Consider the following 14,168-nt stretch of genomic DNA (forward strand, 5'->3'; position numbering starts at 1 on the left):
GTTTGTCGCGCAAGGACATCATAAAGGCGACGGATGTTTAGTGCCATACTCCTCCCTGGTATGAAGCCAAATTGGTCGGGGTGAACACAGTGTGGAATCACCGAGACCAGTTGCGAGGCCAGCAATTTCGTGCGGATTTTTGCTTCGACGTTGATTAACCCCTTCGCTGCTCATGACGAGCTCAGCTCGTCATGAGGCACGGTTGAGCTGTGCTTTTGACGAGCTGAGCTCGTCATGAACAATGGGAAGTCATTGAATGCAGCACAGGAGAAAAATCTCCCTAGCAGCCAAGGTGTTAAAGAGATCGGCCTATAAGAGCCGCATTCCTCAGCGGGTTTTCCCGGCCAACGGATAACTACTATTGAGGCCAGATGTTGATTCTCTGGCAAGACCCCTTTATCGTAGCTTTCGTCATACATAGCCCGCAGGTGGGGCACGGCGTGAGAGGTGACCGTTTTCAGAAATTCGATGGGTATCTCATTCGGTCCCATCGCTTTTCCTGATTGAATATTTATTATTAATTGCCCTCTGTATTTCATCGTCTGTAAGCTCTTCGTCTAGAAAGTCCCTGTCTGTTTTCTGAAAGTGTAGGCAAGTGAATATCTACTAAAAATTGACGCGAGTCCTCTGCCGTATATGTTGATGATGGGGTATATATTTTTTCTAAGTGATCTGCAAATGCATTTGCTATGTCTTGTGGGTTGGTGATCTGTTGTGTTCCCTGGAGGGTCAGCCTGGGAACCCATCTCTCCCCTTGCTCCCTTATCTCCAGCCAGGCGAACAGTTTCCAAGCCCTGTCTCCCAGTTCATAGAACTTGTGTTGGGTATGTAACAATTTGGTTCTCATATGTTCCCGCACTAGAGTCCTGTAATCTAACTGTGTAGTAGTGAGTCTGTGTACAGCCGTGTCTGTGGGTGACTTGATACTATCTTCTTCCAACTTTTGGAGTTCGCCTTCCAATTGAGTGATATGTTGCTGCCGTTTTTTACTATAGTCCACTTTCAGAGACAGTGCCTGCCCCTTCAATACCACCTTAAAGGCCTCCCATATGGTCTGTGCTGAGTCTACTGACCCTACATTTTCTTTGAAGTAATTACCTGTGTGAGTAGATTCGCTCTGATATCGGGGATTTTTAGTAGCCATGGACTGAACTATGTTGGCTTGTGGGCGACAACTGAAGTATGTAAGTTCGACCCACATTGGGGAATGATCGGAGATGCCTCTCGGTAGAGTATGGGGATTGCGGAACTGACCGATGTTTGCAGACTGTGTCAAAAAGTAGTCTATGCGGGACATGTTCTTATGTGCGTTAGAGTAGTAAGTGTATTGGGTCCTGTCTGACTGTAGAGATTACCATATATCTGTGAGGCCCATAGCTTCCGCGAACTTCGCCATGTGTGTATGGGGTCGTGTCTGGGGTTGCTGTGGGTGTCTATCCCTTCGGTCATCCATTGTCCTATTAAAGTCGCCCCCCCCCCCAAGATCAGGGTGCCCACAGGAAGATCCCTTATAATTTTCCCCAGGTCTACCAGTGCTTCTTTAACAAGTGCCGGCGGGAGGTTCACCAAGACTACATTGAGGGCTTTTCCTTCCCATTGCGCCTCCAGAACTGCAAATCTTCCCCCCGGGTCCGCCCATGTCCATATCGGCATAAGTATTTGTAAGAAAAAGAGGTGTGCCCCTGACGGTAGTTCCTATATCAGGGCAAATCAAACGCTTGAAAATCAATTTAGGAACAAAATAATTTTCTTAATGGACCTAACATGCATACACAAAATAACATACATGTACCAATTGTTGCAAAAATATGATTATTTATTTATTGTTATTGTATATACTAGTCATGATAAAAATACTTGAAAAAAGAGGGGAGGACAATAATACATTCCAAATAGCAATTTCCTCTGTCCACAGTGATACAGAATTTTTACATGAAAATATATTTCAGAGGATACTCTAATGTATTATCTTGATGTATTAGACATTTCTATAGTTCATATGCAAACTGCAACTTATTGTTAAAGATAAAAACAGATTGTTTATATGCATGGCTTTTTTTGTACAATATTTCCTACGCGCGTTTTGGCAGAAGCCTTCATCAGGATGCCATGTACAGTTATAATTTCAAACCTAAAAGAGGGGAAGGGAAGGTACAAGCAAACAAGAACAATTGCCAGTGTTGCCAAATTAGTCCTATTTATACAACTTCTATTACAGATCTATTCTAAAAAAATGTTTTAAGCAATAGTGTTTTCACATAAGGCAGTTAAAAATACACTAGTCACTAATAAAGAGAATAGTACAAGAATTTAAAGCAAAAAAAGGGGAATTTAATAATGTGGATGTGTATAGATTGACATACTTTTCTGTGAAAACTTCTAAGCGATCACCAGAGTGAGAAGTTACTCTTATAGTGTACTACAAGAAAAGAGGGAAGGGGGGAAAAAAGGGTTGTGCACTCCTGTGTTTTTTAAGAGTCCAACAGACTCATTTATAATGATAGTTACCTAATATCTCATGATCTGAATTTAATCTTCTTGGTTGTTTCCGCTGAGATTAGTTATGTCCATCTAGGCACTGGTTCTGCAATCTATAAGGAAGATGCAATGTCGTTATACGAGTCCTGTTATATGTAATCTAGCTTGTAGATATGTGGATACCGCTATTACCTCTGTGGGACAGAAATATCTATCCATATATGTATTTACTTGATTATTCTGGATGACAGGATAATGTGACTGTCTGCATACTAAAGGTATATCGAAATAGGGCACAGACAAGAACAAAAACCGATTTAAGTCAAACAGGTTTACTAAGAAAACATAATAAAGTCTATGTTCCCCGCCGATAATTCACAACTTGGTCATTTATGAAAAAATCTGCCCTGTATGCACTTAATGTATTAAACAAGTCATATCATCCCTGGCTATCTACTCCCAAAAAGATCTTAATGTATGCGTTCAAAAAGTGAGCCAACTGTCTATTAATTAAGAGAAACCCTACTGTGCAGGCTCCTATTCTTTTTACGTAAAGGTAACTTGTTGGCGTCGGCATATATAATGTGGGAATGGAAATGCACTTAAGAGCGGGAACAGAGTCCGATGTTGTACTCTCAAAAAGAGGGATGCCCTGCAGAATTCAAAGAGTAAAATGGGGTCATCTGTACCTGATAGGAGGGACATCGAGGCCTCCTCAATCGGTGGAATATTTAAAAGTGTCTGATGTACACGTGACACTCTATAGAGAAAACAAACACATGGGAGGGTTGAATAGGGGTTATATTCAAAAAGGTTTTGCAAACGGTTTAGCACTATTTCAAAGGTACCTGGCATTTACCTGGGTCAACATGAATCACAGGTGAGCTGCTGATAGATGGTATAGGTTATTCAAAATAGTAAGATCGTATGTCCACAGCACAACGATAGGGACGTCTTGTTATATCTATTTCAGAACCGAAAAAAATAGAAGGGGCAAAGGATGGAGAGGAATTGTTATCAAATGACTCTATTATGTAAAATTGATGCAACTAAGCCGCTAACTATATTCGGCATGTGAAATAAAAAACGGAATCGTTAATCATTAAAAAACCTTACTGGTAAAGAACTTTCAATGCTGAGAACAAAGCGGTCCTCTGCCCAACTTCGAGTAAAGACCCGGTTTCGAGCGTCTCACCAAACGGACGCCATCGACTCGTGCTTCCGATCTTGCTGCATAGCGTCTACACTAGATTTTAAATAAGCCTGGAAAGCGATTGGAGAGTACATCCCGTTACCCGGAAGTAATATCCCATGGCCGGAAGCAAACCCACCTATGTGTACAATCTACGTAAGGCATTGCCGTGGCGGCCATCTTATAGTTTGTTAAATAAGTGATTTGTAAGGTAATCCCACAATAAATGAAAAAATGCAACGGGTGTGAAATGATGAATGCACACCAAAAGACATCATGTCTTAAAACATAATTTTGACAGTGTATTGTGGATACATCCAACCTCTACATAGGATGCGAGATTTTATTTGAAAAGTAGTAAACACGAAGGAGACTAGACAGCAAATCCTTGGTGTCCCATCTTAATATCTCATATACTGATTACAGTCAGTCCCAATACCAAGCAATGGGTTTTTCTATGTTTATATGTTTCTGAGATCAGGGCCCTGATATTCAGATCTAACATATAATGTCTTTCAGGATAATATGTATCCGTTTGTTTCCCCCCAAAAAAGGGCGGAGCAGTGTTGGAGGATCTAGAACAATAAAATTCCGACTAAATACTCAATTTGTGTCGTTACATTATGTACAATACTGCAAGACCTTACTAGTCCATATATATATAGGAGGAGACGATTAAGTTACAGTTATATTTTAGTACTTGGTCCCATGGTATTTCATTGTTCATACCCTTCTGGTATGTATTCAAAACAAAAATCCAGTAGACTTCCCTGAACTTATGAATGTTGGTGCTGAGGGTACCGACATTAGTTTGATTTTTTTCCAGAATGAGCCATCTTATGTCATCTGGAGAATGTTGGGCTGCTAAGTAGTGTTCTACTAGTGGGGCCTGGATTTTCTTTGTGCGTATCGCTGACCTATGTTCAGTTAGACGCGTCGACATGGAGCGTGCTGTTTCTCCCACATAGCCTTTGTTACATGGGCATAAAAGTAGATAAATTATGTTGGATGTCTAGCAATTTGTTAAGGTCCTAGGTCGCAAATGGACCTTAATAAACATATAGCTAGAGGTTTCAATTGCAAACTGGCGTGACGCACACGAGATAATAGAACAAAACAATTGCCAATGCTGAGACTGACTACTTAGTTTGTTAAATGGAATTCATGATACTAAACATGAAATTCAGCTTTAAAGATTGCTGCTTATTCAAACGCAAACTTTTCAATTTCCATTTATTATTTCAAACAACAACGTTATTTGTTGTGCATTTCAATACAAAACGATCATAGACATTACAATAGGACAAAATATATACACACCCTGTGAAAGAAAAAGTTTTTAAACCAAATTATTTGGCAACATAAATTCCGTACATTTGGCCAATTTCACATTCATATCACATTCATACAAACAACCATCCTACAATACAAAACAGAAGGGTTCCTTGCCACATTTAAATGTATGTTTTTAGCATTTGAAGCAACAAAATACTTTATGGGTTCACTCAATGAAAAAGTTGTTTTCCTATATCTAATGTTGACTTCTTAGATGGCAAGGGACCAGGTCGGTCGACACGTTTCGAACCACTATTGTATTACGGGTTCTCCTCAGGACCAACAACTTTCTTCAGTTAACCACCATCTATTTGGGATCCTTGTATATCATTGTCCATACATCACGTGTGCCAATCACATGTAATGTACGATTAATCCTGTCGGTTGTGCCCCTCACTGTATGTATTCAATGTGCTGTCTTCAGGTCTGCTGCCTATGCAGACTCGAAAAAGTCCTCGACTCCTCTTGCTCTGGAGTACTGGAGTGCAGACTCAAACGCAGCATCCGCTGCTTCACTCGCGGGTCTTCTGTTTCCCAAGTGGACAATAATTTTTTCTTCTGTGTCGCGGCGATTCCAATCCTGTTGTTCGAATGTCGGCGTTCGAACAACAGGATTGAAGACAGCACATGGAATACATACAGTGAGGATGGTTGTTTATTTATTTTTATTTGTGGTTTTTGTAGAGCGCGACACTCATCCCGAGGGATATCACGGCGCTTATACCAAATAGAAACTACTGATGACTAATACTGAAGAGAGTTTAGAGATTGGGGAAGAGGTGGGTTTTCAGCTTTTTTCGGAACAAGAGATAATTTGTGGTGTGTCTTAAGTAGACGGGAAGCTCATTCCACCTCTTAGCTGCCAAATAAGAAAAGGAACGGCCACCTGTTCTAACTTTATAAATCCGTTTAGTCCTAACCAATGCTGATTGGAGTGATCGTAGGTTCCTAGTAGGGACATAAAATTCGATCTTCCCTTGAAGAATAGAGGCACCAGTCTTATGCAGAGCCCTATGGGCATGGCAAAGCAATTTAAAGGCAGTGCCAATGAAGTTTTTTCAAACAATCCGATGCCGAGTCTAACTTGCCTTTGCTGCAAATAAGTTTGGCCGCTGAATTCTGCAGTACCTGTAGGCGAGAGAACAGATGTTCATTCATTCCTACAAACAGCGCATTGCCATAGTCTAAACGACTGACCAATAGGGCTTGTGTGACGGAACGTCTACAGTCCAGGGGTATCCAGGGAAATAACCTAGCGAGAAGTTTTAGGATGGCGAAACCCTTGCCACAGAGGGATCGCACATGATCCTTCATGGACAAGGGGTCATCCAAGATGATCCCCAAGTTCCTGGCATGTTGTTTTGGAGTGGGGCCAAACCCAATGAGGGTGGCCACCACGATGCATCCCACACACGTTTGGCACCACCAAACAGAAGAATCTCAGATCTTCCTGCATTCAACTTTAGGCAGCGTGAATGCATCCACTGGGCCATTTCTGAGAGGCAGTCGTGTAATTTGGTTTTAGTGATATCAGGCTTCTTATCCAAGGCCACCATCAGCTGGGTGTCATCCGCATAAGAGCAGATGCCAATGCCCCACTTCCTTCCAATGTCGGCGAGAGAAGACATATAGACATTGAATAGAGTGGGGCTCAGCGAGGCACCCTGGGGAACCCCGCAGCCGATGGAGTTGGGCCTGGAGTGGAACTGACCCATATGTACTGCCTGGGTGCGGCTGCTCAGGAAAGAGTGCAGCCAGCTCAATGCAGTGGATTGAACTCCTTTGCTCCGAAGTATATTCAGCAGGCAATTGTGGGATACCGTGTCAAACGCCGCTGACAGGTCGAGCAGTATCAGTGCCACTGCCCCACCTTGATCGGTGGAGGATCTGATACTGTCCGACACTGCCTCGGTGCTGTTGTTAGCTCTGAAGCCCTTCTGCGAGGGATCCAGGAGGAGGTTGGAATGCATTATTGTCCTCCCCTCTTTTTTTCAAGTGTTTTTTTTATCATGACTAGTATATACAATAACAATAAATAAATAATCATATATTTTTGCAACAATTGGTACATGTATGTTATTTTGCGTATGCATGTTAGGTCCGTTAAGAAAATTCTTTTGTTCTTAAATTGTTTATTTTCATGCGTATCGGCGTAAGTGCCAGACCTTTCTTAACCGCATCGCTGCGGCGGCTTTTCCCGCTGTGCGCGGCAAATTCAAAATTACCGCGTTACGTGACGAGCTGGCCTTGTCATCCGCGCAGGACAGGTAAGCGCGATGACGAGCCCAGCTCGTCAATAGCCTCGAAGGGGTTAACCAGGATACCTGTCCCGCGGGACCCTGAAGAAAAGACTGCGTGAACCAGGAGCTTGTATCCCCAACGTGTAAGAGCTTGGCATTTGTTGCCTACTAAGTGTGTCTCCTCTCCTGCAACAGCACGAGATCAGGGACTTGTCTTTTAAGATAATTCTGCACTATACCCAGTTTGATTTTGTCCCCCATCCCATTCACGTTCCATGTCAGCACAGCGAGTGATGTCTCTATCTTAGCCTCTGCCATACGGGTGGTGGGTTAAAAGACAGAAGCATCTGATGTGACCCCAGGGCTCATCCCTTGTATTTTGCGGTCTTCGCAACATCATGTATGCATTTTGCCCAATCGTTGGGCGCACAAACTGCCGAGAGGGCCATGATTCTTCCTGTACTGTACTTGACTGCGCTGAAATGTGTCATTCTACACTTTCTGACTCCTGAACACTCGTAAACTTCTCCCCCCCTCCCACAACTCCCATGCCTCCCCCTTCTTTGCCCCCCTGCCAGTGGATTTCGAACTACCCACACCCCAACCAGGCAGAGTGTCTATCTACCCTTGATCCAGCAGCATACCAACAACAGATACTCTAATACCGTATACTCACCTGGGCCCATAAACACGCACACACAGTTGGATAAACCGCTGGAGTCAAAGTTTATTTTCTGAATTCAAAATTAGTTACCTCTTATTCCTAACTAACCTTTCACTGATCAAAAAGTTCTTTCCTCTGGTCGATGGGCCATTAGTTGAACTAGTTGATGGTTAAATGACATAAATTAACCCTCTTTTATTATATTGAAATGACCACAAACTCAGGAAAAGTTTAAATCTTTATCTAAATTAATTTCATGTGAACCACTTCAAAGTACAGTACAGTGTCCGTCACTCATAGGAGAGAAGATTAAATTAATCAATCATCAAACACATACTTTGTACTTTTGCAATGCCTTATGCTCAGAAAAGGGAGGACAGAGAGAAAAGAACATCAGGAAATTCACGGTTATAATTACCTAGGATGGTGTGAAGACCAACACCCTGGCCAAAGGGCTGGTAAGGGTCCCCCGGGATCAGTGCTTAATTTGTAAAAAATGAAGTGCAGGTGTTCAAATATTTGTCTGAGGCCACATCTATTTGTATCTGGCTGGATATACCAGCGTGATTGTCGCAAAATCTGAACAAGATTCTGGTAATTCACAACACTTGCAGCAGTACTGCCATAGATGGGCTGCAGTACTCCACTGCTGACTATTCACCCAGGAGTATGGTAATGTTTGTTGCCTTCAAAGCTGCTGTAAGACATCAGTGCCTTCACTCCATTGCTGATCATCCCTCCCATTTCCTCTACGAATGCTCTAGAGGGGTTGCTGCTTACCATTGCTGGGTGGGTCCCCAGGTCTAGGGTAACGTTTCTTAGTAGCACAGAGTGTCTGGCGCGTCAATCTCACTACTGACTGTACCCCAGGGCTGTGGTGTTGCTCTGTGCCTGTCTGTGGCTGTTACCAAAGACATTCTGCTGTATCGGCCTCATTGCAGACTATACCTCAGGGCTGTAATCAGTGATGCTCGGTGCCTGCCTCTGTCTGCTACCACTGACATGCTGCTGACTTTTTCCCAGGGCTGTGGTGATGCTCAGTTCTTGCCTGTAGCTGCTACCAAAGACATGCTGTTATATCGACTCCACGGCTGAGTGTACCCAGGGCCATGGTGATGCTCTGTGCCTGTCTGTGGTTGCTACCACAGACATGCTGCTGCATCTATCTCACTGCTGACTACCCCAGGGCTGTGGTAGTGCTTGCAACCCACAGCGGCTACTAGCACAGCTGAGTTGCTAAACCGGCTTCTGCCAGCCGGCCTCTCAGCAGGAACGGTGTTGAGAAATGAGGGGAAATGCGTGTTTTCAAGACTAGTAGTTACATGGCGACCCCTATTCTGATGCTACATTTCAAATGTCTTTTGAAGATGTATGTGCTTATTCTGTTTATTAACACACCTAGATGTCTGCAAGACTGTCCTTATGAGTTCCTTTTCCGGCTGTACAGCGCTCTGCTATCCTTTGTAGCTAGGTTGACACTCGACAAATACATCCCATAAAATAAATACAAATTGAACAGAGCTCCCAGGACTCTAGTTACAGAGCAGTCTAAATGTGGTGGACCTGGTTTCCCATAACTTGTCATGTGTTTTTTTGTGGTAACATAAGTTATGTGGGCATACAAAGAATTACAAAAGAGGGGACTGAAATTGGCACACAGCTTTGTGACATGAGCTACAGCGCCTGTTCGGACCATTAACTGTGTTGCATAAACTATTTGGAGAGAAAATGTAGACCTTTTTGAGAAATTCAGGAGAGAAAAGAGACTCATGAAATCATGCCATGACAAATAAGACAAGCAAAAGGAAGTTAAAAGTTAACTGGTTCACTGGTGCTATGTACAGCGCTCTGATACCCGATTCGGGTCAAGTTCGCGCTATATAAAAAAAAAAGTCGGAGGGGGTAGAGGCCAGGTGGAAGGAGTGGAGTGTAGAAAGAGAAAGTACTGCGAGCATCCTCTGAAGCAAGAACACTAGAAACATCCTGGGGTCAAGGCTGCTGTCTCTCAGCTTGGTATAAAATCGATATTCTTTCTTCCACAGTCTGCGAGACCATTTAGAACCAAATATGTTTATATAACATATTTCGCTCTGGAAGGGTATGGGCAGGGCACATCCATGCAATCACTGTTGTGTGGGGCAGAGGTGGGAGGCCCTTCCTGTGCTCGGTCTGGACACCCCCAGGAAATCAATGGATGGGGCTTTTCATCCAAAGAGGTGGAGAGGAGCGATTCATCCAGGAAATTAAAAGCAGGTTTGTGTTGGTAGGGGTTTTTAAAGCTGTCCTGCAAATGTGCAGTATTTGTCTTCGAAAATATAAAAAATGCCAGCGTCCAGGGCTCAGTGACTCTTCCTACCCCTCACGCTACTGAGTCTCAAAGGAATGTGAATTAAGGGGCTTTTGGTGGGTGTGGGCCGTGGATGTCAAAAGAACGAAAAGAGTTTTTGGAGAGTAAGAAAGATTTGCAGAGCTGGTGACCCATCAAATTCCGAGGGAAGCATTTAGCATGTTTGGAGGGTGAACATCATTTCTAGACCTGCTACTCCTTCAAAAGAGGATTAGGAAAGGTTAACTTCTTACCGCCGTTAGTCGTAGTGAGCCGGCCGGCTGGCAGAGACACACACTGGCCGCACTGCCTTTGCTCAGTGAATAACTGATTGCGTGATTAGGCGCCCTGGGGCTGCTTGCCAGATAGTAGTACACTGTACTGCTGGCTGAACGATGCCTGCACAGGCCCTTCTCTCAACGGGGTCGGAGGTCATCTGACTTCAACGGCGACGATGACTCGTGGTGACTGGTGAGCAAATTATCTGTGGTGGATATGTTGGGGCGGGCGTGACTGTGAAAAAAATCTGCGCGCGCTGTGCGCACAGCTCCTACCCCATCAGATCCAAAATCCAGCCCGCCCAAATACATCAGTGTGTGCGTGCCGCGGCCCGCCCACCGGAAATTGTCAACACGGCAACAGTCAACACTGCACTGTGAACTAAGGGCTGCAGCGTGCGGCCGCCATGATCAACATATATATATAATTTATAAATCTGACTTGGATTTGGGCCCAAGCCAGTCCAAGTCAGATTTATAAATTATATACATGTTGATCATGACGGCCGTGCGACGCAGCCCTGAGTTCACAGTGCCGTGTTTCTTGGGCTCATCTATGTGTGACGCACGTGCGCAGCAGATGCATAGACCCGGCCCTGATAATTATGTGCCGGTGCTAAGCACCGGCACAAATTAAGCACTGCCTGGGATAGATCAGGCGACAAAGGCTTCAGGACAGGAATCAGGACAGGATAGATGACCTCTCTAGAATATCGACGACTGCGTCGCACCCCGCTCTGACACACTCTTCCTCCTCTAGATTCTTCAGTGATCTTCTTTCTAATCCTAATATTTTAGGATATCCGGCTCAGCATTCGATTCTTCATCAGCATCGACATCTCTCTCAGACAGCATCCCGAGCTCTGCATACATCAACAAATCTCCGGCTGACTAACTAACTGTAGCAATTATACCTTTCGTTCTTCATGTACCACCCATTAAAGTTTCAATATCGTAAAAATACTAATTGTTCAGGCAAGGGGGGCGGAGATCATCACACCATGCTTATATATCTCTTTTCAGTTAGCCATTTGTTAACAAACCCATCGCATTAATTTTTATTCATATTACATTTGCAACAAATGTATTTATCAGAACATATAGTCTTATTCATTCAAGTTCTTCACTGCTGGTTCCCAGGCTTAGGCAGGCTGTGTCCTTGTCCTCTTCTAATTTTTTTTAATAAAATCTTTTTTTATTAATAAAGACTCGAGAAACCACAGCAGACAGAGATGATACCATGAGGACAATGTTGCCATGTACAAGAAACCACAGTTGATACGTTCTCAGGTGGGGCAGGCCCCCCGGTATACCACCCCACGTCACTGATCCAATAACCCCAGCCCTTGGTATCTCAGCCATGGCAGGCACACCCGTTCTCACTTCTTGACACATCCCCTACTCTTGTACACTATTATCTCCACGCTCTGACACCAATCAAGGTCGCGTTTCCATTCTTCAATCGGGGGTGTGGGGGGGATGGGGGAGTCTGCGCCCCCCAGTTTTTGGCTATGTTACGCTTCGCCACTCCCGCCGCCAATGCCAACCATATACCCACATATCTGGCCCATCTGCCTCTCTTCTAATCATGAGAAGAAGCCACTTTGGGTCTACCTGGATTGGCTCACCCGCCACCTCCGACATGACTTCCGCCAAAATGCGGCTACCGTGGGACATTCCCACAGTGTGTGCCTTGTCCTCTTCTTGATTCACATCATTCTTCCGGGCTGACTTTCAATTGCCATGCGCAAAACCCATGCGACTATGCTCACTTCGGATATACCCAAGAGGCCCAAATGTACACTAGTGATAGTCGGAAAGACAGATGTTACTTAAAAAAAAATGGTTTCACTGTATACCACCCATCTATACTCTAACCCCCTTTACTTATTAATACTTTCCCCGCACTAGCATTAGTAAAATAGCTCGATTTAGTTTCAGGTAAGCAGGTGTCATGCACGGTAGTCTTGAAGACTCCATAGTAGTATCTTCTGCTCATGCGCAAGAATTTCCTTCGAAGTGACAGCTCGTCATACTGCATAGATGCAGTTGGTGCATGCGCAATAAAGATTTCCCGTTTGCAGCCATTTTAGAAATTTGTTTGAGTTACTCATGTTAGTAAACACAGATGCAAGCTTATCTACCCCCTCATTTTTATGTGGTGCGCATTAGTTTTACACAATACGTAATTAATACCATGTTGGGGAGTTAAACGAGAGGATTGCTTCCGAGCAAGTCTCTTTTCTACGAGTCCTTGCTCCATCACCCCCCCCCCCCCCCCAATCCCCCAATACTAATAGATGCTGGCCGTCAGCCCATCCACCCCTGCCCTAAGCTGAAATGGCATTCGTTTCATCTCGTCTGTGGGTATGAGTCCGGACCACCCTCCTCAATATCTGTGTCTTTGGTATGTAATTGTTCACAAGCAAACATCAGAGACTCTAGCACACAATAAACACCGCTCCCCAAGTGGAAAGGCAATCCCAGGGTGCCTATATTGCACGTCCCACACTCCCTGAGTCACTTAGCTGTGGTCAGTATGTCCCCTTCCATGTTCAGGAGATCATCTTCTCAGATGTGTGTTGTCGAGTCCCTCTCCGCACGAGAGGGATCTTCGCCTTGTTCAGTCCCCTGGTTGGATCTACTTGGTCGGAGACCACCATTCCTTTCTTAATGTGGTTTATCAACTCAGCACCATCCCTCCAGCCAATCCTATGAGTCGTCTGGTGAGGAAAAGAACCACGTTTCGCCTTCCGATTCTATTTGAAGTTTTGCTGGAAAAAGCATGGAGTACTTCACCTCTCTGTCTCTCAACGCTCTCTTCACTGCAAGGAAGCTACGACACAGATTTTGAACTTCTGTTATGAAGTCAGGAAAGAACGTGACCATATTATTTTCGAGTTTGAGCGGAGGGTTGGCCCACTCGGTTTGAAGTATTATGTCCCGGTCTCTGTAGTTAAAAACCCGTATGATAATTGGTCGTGTGGCTGCCCCGGGTTTTGGTCGTCCTCCCGGGACTCGATGGGCCCGCTCAATAGAGAAGTAGCTTGAGTCTCTTGGGCTGCAAGTGCTTCAGGATCAGGTTGTCTACAAAGAAATCCGCCGCCGGCCCCTCTGCTCGTTCCGGAACACCTTCATACTCATCCAGTTGTCTCTCCATCGCGGTCTGTTGGTCCTGTAATTTGCTCATCTGCTGTTGGAGCAGGGAAGTATCTTTAAGAAGTTCCGGGGTCGTATTCTCCAGGTCTTTCACCTTTGCATCCATTTTGCGAAGATCTGCTCAGATGAGGGAAACTTCAATGCTTACTCTGTCGATACGGGCTTCCAATGATGTACGCACTCCTGTTATTGCCTCCATAATGTCGTGGGGCATTAGGTATGGTAGCGGTTGGGGTGTTTCTGCTGGTCTGGGGCTTCTGAATGCAGTGTCCTGCCCCTCCCCTGCTTAAGTCCAGGCAAATTTGGCCTGTTTGTTTTGGGCCGATGGTTTGGGTCCCCCTCCGCTCGACATTTCCAGGCAATGCTGCGTCGGTATGTTCGGGCCCACCACGCCCAGGCCAAGCAGTCCCAGCTGCCTGCCCAGTGGGGATTCCCTTCTCGACTGGCCACCTCTCGGGTCCCCCTGGTGCCTTTCTCTGGTGGCTTAGCCCCTTTT

At 44.8% G+C, this 14,168-nt stretch overlaps 1 protein-coding gene across 1 annotated transcript in view; it reads left to right on the forward strand.

Annotated features, from left to right (window-relative positions):
• Positions 1-14,168, forward strand: part of MED28 (mediator complex subunit 28) — a 175,001-nt gene that overhangs the window by 32,097 nt on the left and 128,736 nt on the right. The gene's annotated exons all lie outside the window — the stretch shown is intronic.

Source organism: Lissotriton vulgaris, chromosome 3_2 (assembly GCF_964263255.1).
Source record: "Lissotriton vulgaris chromosome 3_2, aLisVul1.2, whole genome shotgun sequence".
In the NCBI taxonomy this organism is placed as follows: Eukaryota; Metazoa; Chordata; class Amphibia; order Caudata; family Salamandridae; genus Lissotriton; species Lissotriton vulgaris.